Below are 15379 nucleotides of genomic sequence, written 5' to 3'. Positions count from 1 at the left end.
TGGAAGGCAAATAATTAAAGTGCCGACCCCTTTTTTGGCTATCATGTAGGAGCATATTGTTAGTGTAGGAACCTCTGTTTACTAAAGTCCCTAAGAGTGGGGGGACTCTCATGTGCAATTGTCTAGTGGTCCTAAAAACTAATGATTCTTTTTCTTATTCTCGGTGCAGTAATGGCTCATGACAAGGATTATATCACTGTCATAGTTTGCTACGATGGGGAATTTGTGATTGGGGAGGATGAGTGGGAGTATAAGGGTGGAAATGAGGCCACCATCTTTGTTGATATAAATAATGCATCTTATATAGGATTTCTTAGGGATATAAAGACTTATTTGCATTGTAAAGTTCAGAAGCTGCTGTATTGTATTACTGGAAAAGACTTAAGAGATGGTTTGGGATGCTTAGAAGATGATAATGGTCTTAGGGATGTTCTATACCATTATCTTCATGGTAAAGAGGTAAAAATATTTGTTGAGTACAATAGTGAAAGTGAGGATGATAATGATGATGGAGAGAGCACCAAAGTAAGATAAGGAGATGGTATTCAAGGTAGTATTGACGTTAGGGTCGAAAGAGGGCAGGATAGATATGATGAACATGAGAGAAGTGCAGATGTAGTTTACCAAAGTGATGATGACATAGGTGATGTCACAATCTCTGGATTAGATTATGAAGTAGCTGAATTAACTGATGATGATGATGGAGGGTTGCCTGTTGAAAATTTTATAAGTGATGACGAGGAGGAGGAGCTTGTACAGTTAAGAATATAGCACAGGGATTTTTTGACAACTTAAGTTTGCAGCTTTACAAGTAACCGATGAAGTTCCAAAAAGACCCGAAAGCCCTGCAGATGCTAGTGTTGCTGGCGAGGAGACTGACTATGAAGAAAGCGTCGAGAATGCTACTTTCCAGGATGAGCTTAAAGAAGATGAATGACTTATGCATAGAAGGAAAATGAAAAGTAAGTTTCCTTTTTATGATCCATCCATTGCCTCTCTTACTTTGTCGGTAGGCATGAAATTTCATGATGCGATACAATTTAGAGAAGCTATACTGAAGAACTCCATTGCTGCATAAAGGAATATTGACTTCATTAAAAACATTAAAACCTTTATAAGAACTAGGTGTTCGCAGCAAAATTGTCCATGGAAGATCTATGGCGCATTTGTTAGGAGAAGTTGATCTTTTCAGATTAGAGCTTACCAAGAGGAACATACTTGTTCCATTAATTTTGAGAATAAAATGATAACAAGTGCATGGTTGTCGAAGCACTTCTTTGAATTGATTAAGCTGATGCCTCAAATGAATACTACTTAATTCAGGATACTTGTGAAGGAGCATGTTGGCATCAATATATTCAAGAATCAATGTAAAAGATCAAAGAAAAAAGTGATGAATACTCATTGGTCAGTATAGCGATGAATATAGATAATTGTGGGACTATGCTTGGGAGTATAGGCTGCAAAATCCTGGAAGTAAAGTGTATATAGAGGTCGTGGAGAGACCACTTCCTGATATTGGGACGAAGTTCGATAAATTCTATGTTTGCTTCGATGCATGCAAACGAGGATTTTTATCTGGTTGTAGATAGATTATAGGATTGGACGAGTGTTTTTTGAAAGGCTTGTATAAAGGAGCATTGCTGGCCACAATTGGAAGAGATGCAAACAATCAAATATTTCCTCAGGCTTGGGCTGTTGTGAAGGTAGAGAACAAGGACAATTGGTCTTGGTTCTTAAAAAAATTGATGACTGATTTGGAGATAACAAATGGGGCAGGGTGAGCGTTCATGAGCGACCAACAAAATGTAATGTTCGCTTTTTAAAAAAATTGGTCACTTGTTTACTTTTTGATATCAACATGTCATTTGCTTACATTTTTTATATTTTGAATTATTGCAGGGACTGGTTCTAGCAACAGCTGAGTTGTTACCTTATGTTGAATATTGAATGTGTGCGCGGCACATATACGCAAATTGGGCAAAGACCTATAAATGGGACAAGTTGCAGTCGCAATTTTGGCAGCTAGGAAAGAGCACGAATATGGCTTGACTTTAGGATGGCCAAAGAATAGATGCTTCAATTGACAAATGATGGTTATGATGCACTGTCTTAAACAAACCCGAAGCATTGGTGTAGGGCATTCTTCAGCGAGGATTTCAAGAGCAATAACATTGATAACAATATCTGCGAAGCATTCAATGGGAGGATAATAGGTGCCAGATGCAAACCAATTATCTCGATGCTTGAAGACATACAGGTTTTGGTCATGACTCGGCTATACAGATAAAGAGATGAGACTGCAAAGTGGACTAAGTAATATAGTCTTAGGATTGCTAAGAAATTGGATGACAACTTGACTGCAAGTAGGTATTGTCATCCCATTTGGAATATGGATAAAGAATATGAGATAATGAAAGGTTCCGATAAGTATGTTATCCATTTAGGTACAATTAAGTGTTCATGTAGAGCATGACAACTAAATGGAATTCCTTGTGCACATGCCATATGTGCAATTCAATTGAAGGGCCACAACACATAAAACTACCTTGATGATTGGTACAAGAAACCGAAATATTTTGTTTCGTATCAATTCATGTTGCAACCAATTAGAAGTAGCAAGTTCTAGGAGCTAACAGATCATAAAGCACCTCAACCTTTGCCACTAAAGAAAAGAATGGGAAGACTAAAGCGAAAATGAAAAATGATGGAGGGAGAGGACTCATGTCACTGTAGGATGAATAGGACAGGTGTACCGATAAAGTGCTCTTTTTACCACATAGCAGGACACAATATTAAGAGTTGTCAATTAAAGAAGCAGCACGAACAATTGAGGCTAGCCGAAGGGCCTAGTGAAGGGACAGTTGGAGAAGGAGAAACAAAAAGGTGAAGTGACTCGACTGTTCTTCAGTCGACAACAATAAACCCAGTAAGTCATGACAATTGTGTTTATGTTACTTTGTGATTTGTTACGAATATGTATATAGATATAAGTAGCATATATGTAATGTTTTTGTCCTTGTTAGGTCACCGTGACACGTGAAGAATTGGCCGAAGCCCCTGCTATAGCTAAAACTGAAGGGCCTGTTCAAAGAAGGGAAGGTAGAAGACAGCCAGCTACAGGATTGGCTAAAGCAACTGGAGGGCTAGTTAAGTCAACTGTTCTTCAGCGGCAACAGAAAAAAAAAACCCGGTAAGTTCAATGATTTGAGTTTACTTTTTATTTACGTTTTAATATGGCCGATATTATATTTATGATGTCCTTTGCCTTTTTCTCAGGTTCAAAGAAGGCAAGTTAGAGCTCAGCTACCAATAGAGGGCCTAGTTGAAGGGCCATCACAAGATCAATCACCAAGGTCATCACAAAGGCCATTAGAAGGGTTATCACAAGGGCCACCACCAAAGCCAGCCGAAGGTGTCACTAAAGCTAAAGGCCTAACTAGAAAAACAACCAGAAGAAAGTCAAATTAAGAGCCACCTACAAGAAGGCCATCTACAAGATGCCTAACTGAAGAATTGGCTGAAGAAGCCCCTACTGTAGCTGAACAGTCACAAGAGCCCAAGAAATCACATGCGAGAAGAAGAGACAATCAATCGCAAGTACCTGAAAGTAACGCTCCCCTTCGAACAAGAGGGGCTCTTAGGAAGAGGCTAAAACAATATGATTATGGCATTTATACATATGAGCGTTTTGGAACAATTATTCTTAATGTAAGTTTTATAGGCTGCGTTTAATTTAATTTATAGTGCAAACTTTTGTTGATAATTGAGTTTTCTTTTTGAAGCTTAGGAGAAGTTTAGAGGTTCTTATTTCTCAAGGCCCAACTCAAGAATCAACGGCTGCGCTAACAAAAAAGAAGATATTGCTTGCGCCAACAAGAAAGAAGAGTAAGAAGAACCCAGTTGTAAGTCCATCTGAATCAGTTCAGCCTACAACAGTTGCAGCTCCTTCTGAATCAGTTCAGCCTAGGACAATTGCAACTCCATCAAAATCAACGCATCTCAAGACAGTTGAAAAAGAAGTCTCATCCAGTTAGAAAAAGTGCAATGATTATGAATTAAGTGCGAGGTCCATCAAAACAAGCACGAACAGGAGTCATTGTGCATATTGATTGATGAAATGGGATGTGATATGGTTTGTGGGGCTGATGAGTCAGTTGTAAATATCTGTGGATGTTTGTTTTTTATTTATTTATTTATAATAGTTTGTCATTGAGTTAGTTGAGTTTGTGAGACTTCATTTGTCATTGAGTTTGTGAGACTTCATTTCAAAATCAATGGAACGGTTGTTACTTGTCATTTTTGGCATGCCTTTTTCATTTTTCATTTCTTTTACTTTTACTTATTGTTGCTTTTGGTGGTGGATATGTAGTGGTGACTAGGGTGCTCGTGTGGCTGGTGGCGGCAACTGGTGAAGCCTAGTGGTGGTGGGTTGGGTTGGAGGTTTTTGCTACACCTGATGAAAGATATAAGTGTACAATATGCACAGCTTGCACCAAGTGGTGCTGGTGCAAGCTGGTATAAAACACCTTACACTAGCAACTTATGTAGTAACATACCACCAATATAGTGGTGGCCGGTGGTGGCTCAAGTGGATGCCTGAGATGCTTGGTGTGGTTGGTGGTGATGATGGCTGGAGGCTGATGGTGATTAGTGGTGGGCGATGGTGATAGCTGGTAGTAGCCGATGTGTACAAAAAAAAATGGCACTTAACTGATCACATTCTAAAAAACTTAGCACTTAAGTGTTCACTTTTAATAACAAGTGTCATTTAAGTGATCCTTTTAATAATAACTTGACACTTAAATGACTCTTTTTTTTTTTTTTTTAAATTATGACTGTCACTTAAATGATCACTAGATACAACTTATAGCACTTGAGTAATCACTTGTGTCTATTCTATGTATATGATGGTTTGTAGCAAAACAGAGAAGTTGTATTTGCTGTTGGTTTACACATTTGCTACTGGTTTACATTCAATTCAAGTAAAATAGTCACCACAGCACATCGACCTAATATACATTCCATCATCACCGATTTATATTTGAGAATAAGCAAAAACATTGTACAAACAACATTTGTCAAAATCATTCATTCATTCATTCAAAACAAATACATTTCTCTACACATTTACAACTATGCCAGTCGGAGAAACTTCTTTTCGTCTTCCAGTATTTTACATTTCATCATAAAGTAGGATAGACAAAAAAAAAAAAAAAAACAACATTAACACAATAAACGCTTGGTAACACTTCCGTTCAATTTTCATTTTTGAAACTTCGTTCTTCAAATGATTAACAAAAGATACTCGAGCTTGAGCTTGCATTGAGTCAACATTGTCCAAGTCATCCACAAGCGTAGATGGAGGTTGATGACATCCATCAAGTAGGTCCAATATCACCTATGTGGCTCTGTAAGAGAATTTCACATCGACCCATTTGAAGTATTTGCACTTCGAGCCTTCTCTGTATCGGGCACATCCATAGAATCTTCTCCTGGGATTTGTTCGAGTCCACGATGTTCTTCTTGGACTTGGTAACCCACAAAAATAGAAATGCTCACTTTCTCCTTTGCTTCGGCGAGAGAAATTTGAGCCGCTGCTGAAAGTCTTGCTCTCCATTTTCAATATTCGGTGGTAGAATTTGGAGCAAATCGAATTAGGGTGCGGGATTAGGGCTCCAACGCTTCAATGGCATTTTGCCTGATTTAGGGTTTTAGATTTAGGGCAAATGGGGAGACAACGGCGTTTTCGTTGATTTAAGGGCTCTATTTTGGGCCAACACCCGAAACAACGTCGTTTGAGGTGAATTCGAGCTGACTTAGCTCTCTGGTGAGACACATCGACGAGAAATATTAGCATTTTAATGCCACGTATGATTATCGGCCAGCTTTGCCGTAGATGGCACTCAAGTGTCCCACTTTTTTTAAAATGTGGCACTTAAGTGTACCTTTCGTAAGTTATGGCACTTAAGTGTTCCTTTGTGCCAAGTTATGGCACTTAAAGCGTTCTTTTGCCAAGTTAAATATAGTCTCCTAGCAAACAATTCCGTATTGCTGATTTCGCTAATGGATATTGCAAAATATCCAAGTGACAAGTATGCCTTTATGTTCTGTAGTTTGGGCACTTTGCCTTTTCGGCATCCATTTTGTTCATAAACACAAACGAGGATGATGATGCTAATTGTTGACTTCTCTTCTCTTGAGTCCGTTGTTTTCTATTTCTTTGGCTGATAATGAAATCTGTTGATTGCGATCCAACTGTGAATTAATCAGAGACCCTGGATTGTGTGGCAAAACTAATGTCCCCAGATTTTGGTGTTGATAGATGAGATTGATTGGAGAGTTCACTCGTAGATCGCCATAATCTGGACTAGGTCAAAATAACCTTGTTTATATTGATGGACTCTCAAGTCTATACTTACTACTTTCAGCTAATTTTAGGTTCTTCATTCCAAATACATCTAAAAATAGACAGAACTAAGATCCATGCAGTTGCGCCTTTATCTTACTTCAAGATGATTGGAAAGTGAGACACATTTTTACTCTCAACCATCTCGTGTAACACATGCATCACCATCATTTTCTGACCATCTTTAGCAAGTGCCCGGGTGGAGACTAGTTAGAAGTCTTCTAAGGTTGAATTTGTTAGTGTTCGTAACTTTTGATGAAATATCATAAACAACCTGAATTTATTATTCATTCTTTTCCTGAATCTATCACGAAGTACATATGTAGCTAGTAGAATTATAATTATTTTCAAAATCTCATGTGACGACAACAGCTGATTGGAAAAGCCAATGAGTGTGACACCCTAATACAGGGTTTACATTTGATGATGCGGTTCAAACTATAAGAGACACACCTTCGGGTCATCCAAAACTTCTTAACGACTTGCCTCGAAGGACACAACCAAGAGAAGGGAACAAAATCTCACCAAGGAATGAAGAAGGAGAAGGAGAAGGGGAAGGAGAAGGAGAAGAAGAAGATTGCCTCAACTGAGTTGAGAACAAAATTGCAGCTACCACTGCTACCGGAACCTTCTCATGTGGACTCCGGTGCCACCTCCTCTGTGGTTTAACTGGTATGATGACTAATTCATGAAATATTTGATATAATGCCAAAGTGCTAATTTCCAAGTCCCCTTCATTTATTGAGTAGTATAAGCTTGCACAAGTTCAATTTCCTTGCTCTCGTATCAGCAGTAGCATCACAAAGTCCGGTCTTCCAATTCCCAAGGAAATGTTCTTTTTTATTCTTTGCAGGGTTTTATACCGATAAATTATTGATACTCCCTGCAATAACCGCCTACGATCGTGGTGTACATGGTCGCATCTAGCGCTCAGCCTGTGTCTTCCAAATTCTTCAGCAATTGAACGACTTTTCCAGTATTGTCGGTTCTGCACAATCCCTTATCATGGCTTGGCACGTGGTTATATCTACCTCGATTGTCTGGCCAACATTTCATCAAGCTCATGGCTTTGGCGATTCTACCCTCTCCAACGAGTCCATTGATCAAAGTGTTAAAAGCTCGCAGTTGAGGGTTCAAGTCCAAGTTTGACCATTTTACACAAAACTGAGGACCCGAGATCGGATCTTTTCAATTGGCAGAGGTAATTCATCAAAATGTTGCTAGTAGAACTGTTGGGAGTCGTTCCTTTCGAACCCATCCGCTCGATCATGTCAATGGTGACGGGGTAATGCTTCATCTTGGCCCCAAACCCAAAGAGTTGGGCGAAACAGGGAAGAGGGTTCGCTCGAATCGTCCTCTCCAAGAAGAATAAAGCATTGTCAGCTTCCACCAATCCGCCATTTCTGCAATTGTTCACCACAAGGGTCACAAGTTCAGATTGATCCATTGAATCACTCACTCCAGCAGTGGTTGGGCAACCGTGGGAGCGACATGAAAGAAAATGTTTCGATGCAAAGATGGGATGAGAAGTGAGAGGTTTAGCGAGATCGCCAGATTCTCGAACAAGACAGTGAAGAGCAGAAGTGAAAATGGATCGATTCATTCTCATTAGTTTTGCCAAATTTTCTCCTTCCGAGTTCAAGAATCCACAAATTGACGCAATGAAGTATGGAGAGGATGACTATTAGGCAATTCAATCATTGAAACTTTAGATGTTTGATAACAACATAGTTTTCGGTTCAACCATTGAATATTGCTTGATTGGCAAACTGTACATTTCTAGAAATACTCTGATCGATTCATTCTTGTACTCAGCAATTGAAGAGAGGTCAGGATGCATAGTCATGCTCTTATACTGTTGTGAAAACAACTATGAAATCCACATGTGAGACCAAATCCGAATGGATTGAAATCTCACACGACAAGAACAGCGAACACTAGTGGAGTCCAATTGTCACCTGTCGACATGAACGTTTCTAGTCTTACTACTATCGGCCCAAAAACATGAGAAAACAATACTAACATTTTTTACTATTGTCATTATGTGTATAGAACAGAGCAGCTGTGGCGTGCATCTGCAGGGATTTCCAAGGATGCTTGGTGGATGGGTTTGCAAGAGTGGTGGAGGCGACATCGGCGGAGCAGGCAGAAACTTTGGCCCTGCTTGAAACCCTAGATCTGCTGGCATCCCGTGCGGAACTCTCTTTGGAAGTACATACCGACTGTTCCTCACTCGTGCAAGCACTTACCACTTCGTCGGATGTGAACTGGAGACTTCAGCCTCTCTTGGACCGGGCCCAAACGAAATTGCAGATATTCCAAGATCTCTCTCTGGCCCACTGTGATCGAACAACAAACCGGCCCGCCGATTGGCTTGCAAAGGCCTGCCGGTGTAATTTTCTCCCCCCTAATTGGTTGTTCCAACCCCCGCCTGCTTTTCTAGATTTATTATGCACCGATGCTCTTGATGTAATTGTCTCAAACAGTGGCTAAGTAATCAATCGTATATCGTATTTCTCGTTCAAAAAAAAATTATGTGTATAGAACATACTTTTGACATTATACCAATTTAACAATTTCGTTTGGTCTATTCGATGCTTTCTTAATCAACGAATGAGGCAGGCATCCCAGCTCACATGTTGCAAAACGAATTTTCCTTAAATGAATTTTTTGGGCTGGATGGTTTGCATATGAAGTGCGTTTATTATTTGTGTTTTGCATATGAAGTACGTACTTCATGAAGGAAAATAATAATAATGTTTTTGGCCCTGATGACATAGGATTACTCAGCCAGTGAATAAAACTCTAAACATGTGAAACGGATGACGAAGCTAAATCAATAACTTCTCTTTGAAATTGGAAGTGTCTTCTTTTTGTGACAAGCCTTTTCATGCTTAGCTTATCATCTTGTGGTTCAATTGAACAAAGCATGCAACTGATTAGAATTGCCGCTCTACGAGGACATAGAAAGACAATAATTTACGATTTAAGTAGACAAGAATCCGAATGTTATGAGGAAATAATTGATAAAAAGAGAAAATGAGAAAGTCGTCCGCATGACATTCATAACAGGTAATTACCACTAGATAGGCAATATTTAGGAGGATAAAGTTTTCTGTTTTACATTTCTATCTCAATGTGTCATCAGATTTGGTAATTCTAGATTTAATTCGTATTGTGATTCCTCTCATTCTTCACCCTGATCTCTTTTACGTCATTTCAGTTGCTTCGTTCTTGTACACCAAACATGCCCTTGTGGTTTTCTAGTGTAGGCATGGGTAGTTTGTTTTCTTCTAAGATATTTTTGCTTCTTGGAATTAATGTTGACAGAGTAGAGTTTTCTCCATCTGGCGATTTGGGTGTATTGAGGTGCTTGTGTGGTGGTGTTATGGGAAGGAAGTTTCACATCGGAGACATGATGTAAGGCAACGTTGTCGACGTGAATTTTGATGAAAATGCATCTAGACCATAGAGTAGTGGTATAGGAACTCAGAAAACTCTCCGTGGCAACACAATATATGATTTCTTTGATAGATTTTCCTGCGGAAACTTGTCGAAGAAAGGTATCTGACTTTGCGTTCTGAATATGTATGTCAACAGCTATTTCGCCCAACGTATTTGTTTTTCTTCGGAGAGTGTGTGCATCTTCGCCCTTTTTTTTTTTTTAATTGTTGTTGTTGTTGTGCATCCATGTGGTAGAAATTCTGCATTGGCGAATAATAGAAGTGCTATGCCATAATTTCAAATTATTGAGGGGAAGTTATGAGTTGTGCGTCCAATAGTCCTTCCTCGAGGATGGGATAACGCGGGTCTTGAATGAAGCTACTAATCAAGATTCTTTTGTTCCCATGCACGTCAAGACGCAAAAACAATTTCGACCTATTTTCTATGGGATTGCGCAGCCACCTGATCCCGTTGCAAAGAGAACTAGCAAAAGGTGAGGAGGGTTTATTGAGTAAAGAAGTAAATTTTCTGGTCAAAGATGAGCAGTCACGGCAGGATCGCGTGTATCCCAAGCACATCCGGCTCATCTTCTAAGGCAATAATAGATGAAGTAATTTCCAATATCAACACCTTACAAATGGAAAAGTTGCCAAGTACAAGGAGATAATTCCGTACCTCTTAAAGATGGTATCCTATAAAAAAAGTTAATCTCCACCGGGATTGGTGTGGCGATGGGCTCCAATTACGAAGAGACCTAACAAAAATATCACAGCGGGTAGTCTTGCCAATTTCGGGGGAGGAAGGTTTGTTATGGTGGTCTTAGTCAGAGGGTTAAAAAGAAGTAGAAGCGCCATCCTCTGCAAGATTGTGCTTCTCCTTTGGGCAAGAGACTAAAGTAAAGCTTTACTTATGACATGTTTGGTAAAGCTCCTGATTCTCAAAATTTATATATTTTCATTCTCGAAAATAGAAAAAGAATGGAAATTTATTAAGTGAAGCCAATTAATTTTTCGATTACTTGAAACAAAGAATAGATTTGGAACAAAAATAAAAAGTGAAAAAAGTTATTTATTTATTCTCGAAAACAATTTTTGAAACAAATCATTTTTTCTTCTTTTCTTCTTCTTTCTCTTCTTTCTCCTCTAGTCAGTTGTCGGGCCTCTTTGATGGCCGGCGATCAGCTCGCTAGTGAGGTTGCCAGTGATTGGGCGAGGTCAAGCCTTACCGGTGACTAGGACTGGAAATAGTCCTGTCCTTTTTTTTTAATCGATTAATTATTTTCCTTTTTTATGTTCTTTACATAGTGGCCATGAGTTTGGGGGCATGACCAACTCCCAAGTTAATGAAAAGAAGACTAAGGTTCACTCGTAAGCACACGGGATTATAAAGTTGGGCTTGAGGTTGAGCTAAAGCTAAGCTTTAACTAGTCTAGTTTTAGTGTAAGAACTTTTTTTTTTGTGGGTAGATATTACATCAAAGTACATTGAAAATCACTTATTAGGTTATAGTTATGTTTAATTAATTGAGCAATTCTAGTGAATAAATGAAAAAAAAACGACGTCAGCTTTACTCCTGAAGGGAGATAGAAATTAACATGCTGTTAGCACTTAATTAAGGTAATTTATAAACGTTTTTTTTTCCTCCACTGCTCCCCAGTACGTATTTGGTAATTATAATCCTAAATAGAATACGCATTTTCTATGTGGCCTTATAGTGGGCATAGAGCTTCGTATGGTCTCTTCAAAGGTCTTCCCCAGTAATTCAGTAGAAATTGTTATCAAAAGTTGCCTCTGGTGCTGTGTTTTGTCTCTGTGTCCAAACTTCTTTTGTTCGTATCCTACGGTGGCTTTTTGTTCATGAAAATATGCTTTATTTAACAAACTGTAAGCTAACATGCTTATAGAAAAATGTTTTAGGAACCTACAGTGTTTTGGACTTAGCATTCAAACCAAAAATGATACTGATCCAGAAGCAATTATCGTACCAAAAGGTAAAAGAGAAAGAGAAACGGAGAATATAGATAACAAGTCTTGGTCGGGTTGTTTGTGGGGTTGAGAGGCATCATTCCTTCAGACGACATAAGATGCTGGAGATCTTGATTTTGTCTACCACTTTAGAGCGTGTTTGGTAACGATTCTGCTTCCGAGAACAAATTCTGATCAAAAATGAATTTTTTTTTTTATTTTTTATTTTGTTCTCGAGGAGATTTTGAGCAAAAAAAAATATACGTTTGGTAATTGTACAAAATTTCTAATTTTAAATAGAAAAAGAACATAAATGCGTTTAGTAACTACATAAAATTTATATTTCAATTCTTTTTTAATTACCTTTTTAGATGAGTATAATTTTGATATTGAATTCTCATGAACCACTCACTAATATAATCTTCTTTTATGAGTGAAGAAATCATATTATATTTTATTATATTTTCAATTTCAAAATAATTCGAATTTAGAATTCTATTATATTTTAAAATTCTATCAAATCATAGAAATTCTATTGATTAATTATATTTATACTAAGTAATAAAAATATTAACTAATCAATTTTTTATTAAATAGTAAATAATAAACCATAGTATAAACTATACTAATTATAAACTATCCGGACTTGGCACTTGTGAGTGGGATTGAAGCAGCACCACCACTCGGCTACGGCCACCAATGCCCGCGGATGGAAAGCCATACTCTATGCTTTCTTTCATGTGCCGCTTGAACAGAATCGTTTTGCAACCAATCCACACAAGATCCACGCGAGAACGATCGTCGCTTCCACCGTATGTCGAGAGAATCCCGACTCGAGAACTCTTTCGCAGGTTAAGACAGCCATCGCACAAAGGAATCTTTAATGAGTAGAAGGGGACAAGCTTCTTCCTTTCGAGCAACCAGTCGAGCATATAGGCACACGGGCAACGGGAGAAAATGCGTCAGCTGCAAAGGTCAATGGTGTAGCATGTAGCAGAACGTCTGTGAAAAGGGTACCACAAAGAATGCTGAATAGAAATTGCAATGAACAGACCATCAATCTGAAAGAATATCTGAAAGCACCTTTTGGAGTTCAATATCATGATGAAGTCTCGAGTTTTCCTGTTTGTCAGCAGAGAAATGGCCAGTGAAACGTCTGAAACCATTGTCTTGATGGCATCAGCCGCAAACTGCTGTAGAACAAAGGGAGCAACTGACTGGACTTGATGCTGCAAAGATAATGTATCTTGATTCCTCAGCTCTGCTAATCGCTGATGGAGAAAGGCTTTGATCTGATGAAAGTACCAAATCAGGCAAGAACAAGAGATGTTGTCCAAAACAATGTCAGTACAATCTTTGCAAAATACAATAAATCTGGGAGGTGATCATGAGATGAACCATAAATTGGGAAAGAACAATTAAACGACGCAACAAACTAAACACCATCTCATAGAGATCATCGAGAATCTTATTTCTATACTCTGTATCTAGAAGCTGGCTTCGACCTTCCTTTGTTTCTGCAGCTTGTACAATAGTTGGTGAATTAACTGCACCTACATTGTGCAAGCTAACATCATCAATGACATCAACTTGAGGTGTTTCCACACTAACATCCCAAGATATCTCTGACACCAATGCGTCCTGTCCAGCATTGCTCGGTTGAATTTGATTATGCTTGACAGCTTCATTGACCTCACTTGCCGTGACGATTTCATAAGTACCAAAGCCATTACTGCCGTCATCAGTTTCTTCCACTGTCCCAATATCTCAATCAACTGCAGCATTGTCTACTGAGATATCCCAGTCAATATTATCTGCAGCAGCATCCACATCACCTCCTATCTCATTGAAGCCTGATTGAGTATTTGCAGAGTCTGTGGTATCAGAGACAGCAGAAACATTCAAAGATGGTGGATTTTCACGAATGTCTATCAAGTTTGGTACAACACTCTTAGGACATATCTGCAAACATGTTTCAAGAAATTAATCTTTACAATCAGACTGAAAACCAATAAATGGATCTTAAATAATTTCTAATTTACTGCCTTACATCCTCTCTGTGTTAGCATCTTTCACAAAATTTGAGTAATACTCAATAGCTCGAGACACTGAGTCGCTGTTGATCACTTCCAGAACTCTGCTAAATGTGCTCGGAAGTGATTTTGCAGTTTCCAAAAGTTCAAACCTCACATTTGTTCCCTGAAAAGCAGACATGGATGCCCTTTAATCCTATCTAAAGGAAAGGTTGCTATTCTTTAGCTTGGTAGAAGCACACACCCAATATCTTAATAGACTAGATTCAAAAGTTTAACCCGCAAACCAAGCTCTTGACAAGCCTCCACATATTTAGCTGCTGACAGAGCTGCATTTCTTTTGATATCAACTTCTCTACGCTCTAGCTCTGCTAGTTGCTGCTGAATCTTCTGAACTTGTTTCCTCTGATAGGGGCTTCACATCATATTAATTATCAATGATATGATTATGCCTATCACAGAAAAACATATTGCAATGTACTCTACACATCCTATCCTCTCGGCAAAACATATCATAATTGACATTTTGGATCATTATCTGAGCAGCTTCGCCTAAAAATATATGATCTTTCTCGAAAGAACAAACAATTGTCTCCCAAGCACCCTGCCAAAATTCTAAATCCAATGCGAGAATTATCCTTTAGATCACAAAAGAGTGTGTGTGAGCGTGAGAGAGAGAGAGAGAGAGAGAGAGAGAGAGAGAGGTCTTACAGCGGCACCTGATAGCCAGCCAGATCGGCGCGGGCGCCCGCCGATTCGGGCCCAGGGGTCGCCCGCTGACTCGAGCCCGGTGGCGCTCCCGCCAGCCGTCGCAGACGACGAACGACGGCGATGGTGAGCGAGCCGTCACCCAGATCAGCCGACAACCACCCATAGCTGCGAGTGAAGGGAACTCACCTTGAACGAGCAGCTTCAACGATGAAGAAGCAGCAGTCGCCGTCGGTCGCAGTTCTTGAGGAGAGAATGAACGCAGTTCTTGAGGAGAGAATGACTTTTGTTACGTAAGAAGAAAAAGAAAGGGTTTGAGCAGAGGAGAGGAGAGAACGTATGGGAGAGAACGTCGAGCAAAGGAGAGAAGAGTTCTACTTTTTTTTTTTTTTTCGAACAAGAATCAAATTTTTTTTATTCTTGATTTTACTCAAAATTTATTTTCGAGAACAAAAATTTTATCAAGCGCGATTCTGTTCCCAAATTAATTCTAAGAACAAAAATCAGAATCAGACACTATTTACATAGTTACAAATTGTGCCTTAGTAGTTAATACTCACAAAGTTGGTTCATTGGCTGTCTGCATGGACTTTGATTCAATTTCTCCGGAGCTCAAGATAAGTCCAAGTTTTGAGCCAAGCTCGAATCTACAAGTATTAAGTCGATGTATTGACATTCAATTTATTTCCTTTGTTGCTTAACTAGTGCCTAAGTATTTGTTTGAAATTGACAAAGTAGTACTTTTTTTTTCTTAATTTACCTCTCTACTTTATATTCGTTTTCATCTGACGATCTCCAAAAAAATTGAAAAAATAGCATTT

General features: G+C 38.9%; 2 pseudogenes; one reads left to right on the top strand and one right to left on the bottom strand.

Annotated features, from left to right (window-relative positions):
• The window catches only part of LOC108957610, a 59424-nt pseudogene that overhangs the window by 18028 nt on the left and 26017 nt on the right, over nucleotides 1-15379 (top strand).
• LOC104435065 lies at nucleotides 12373-14696 on the bottom strand (annotated as a pseudogene).

This window comes from Eucalyptus grandis, chromosome 3 (assembly GCF_016545825.1).
Source record: "Eucalyptus grandis isolate ANBG69807.140 chromosome 3, ASM1654582v1, whole genome shotgun sequence".
Lineage (NCBI taxonomy): Eukaryota > Viridiplantae > Streptophyta > Magnoliopsida > Myrtales > Myrtaceae > Eucalyptus > Eucalyptus grandis.
This window is presented reverse-complemented; position numbering and strand designations above follow the sequence as displayed.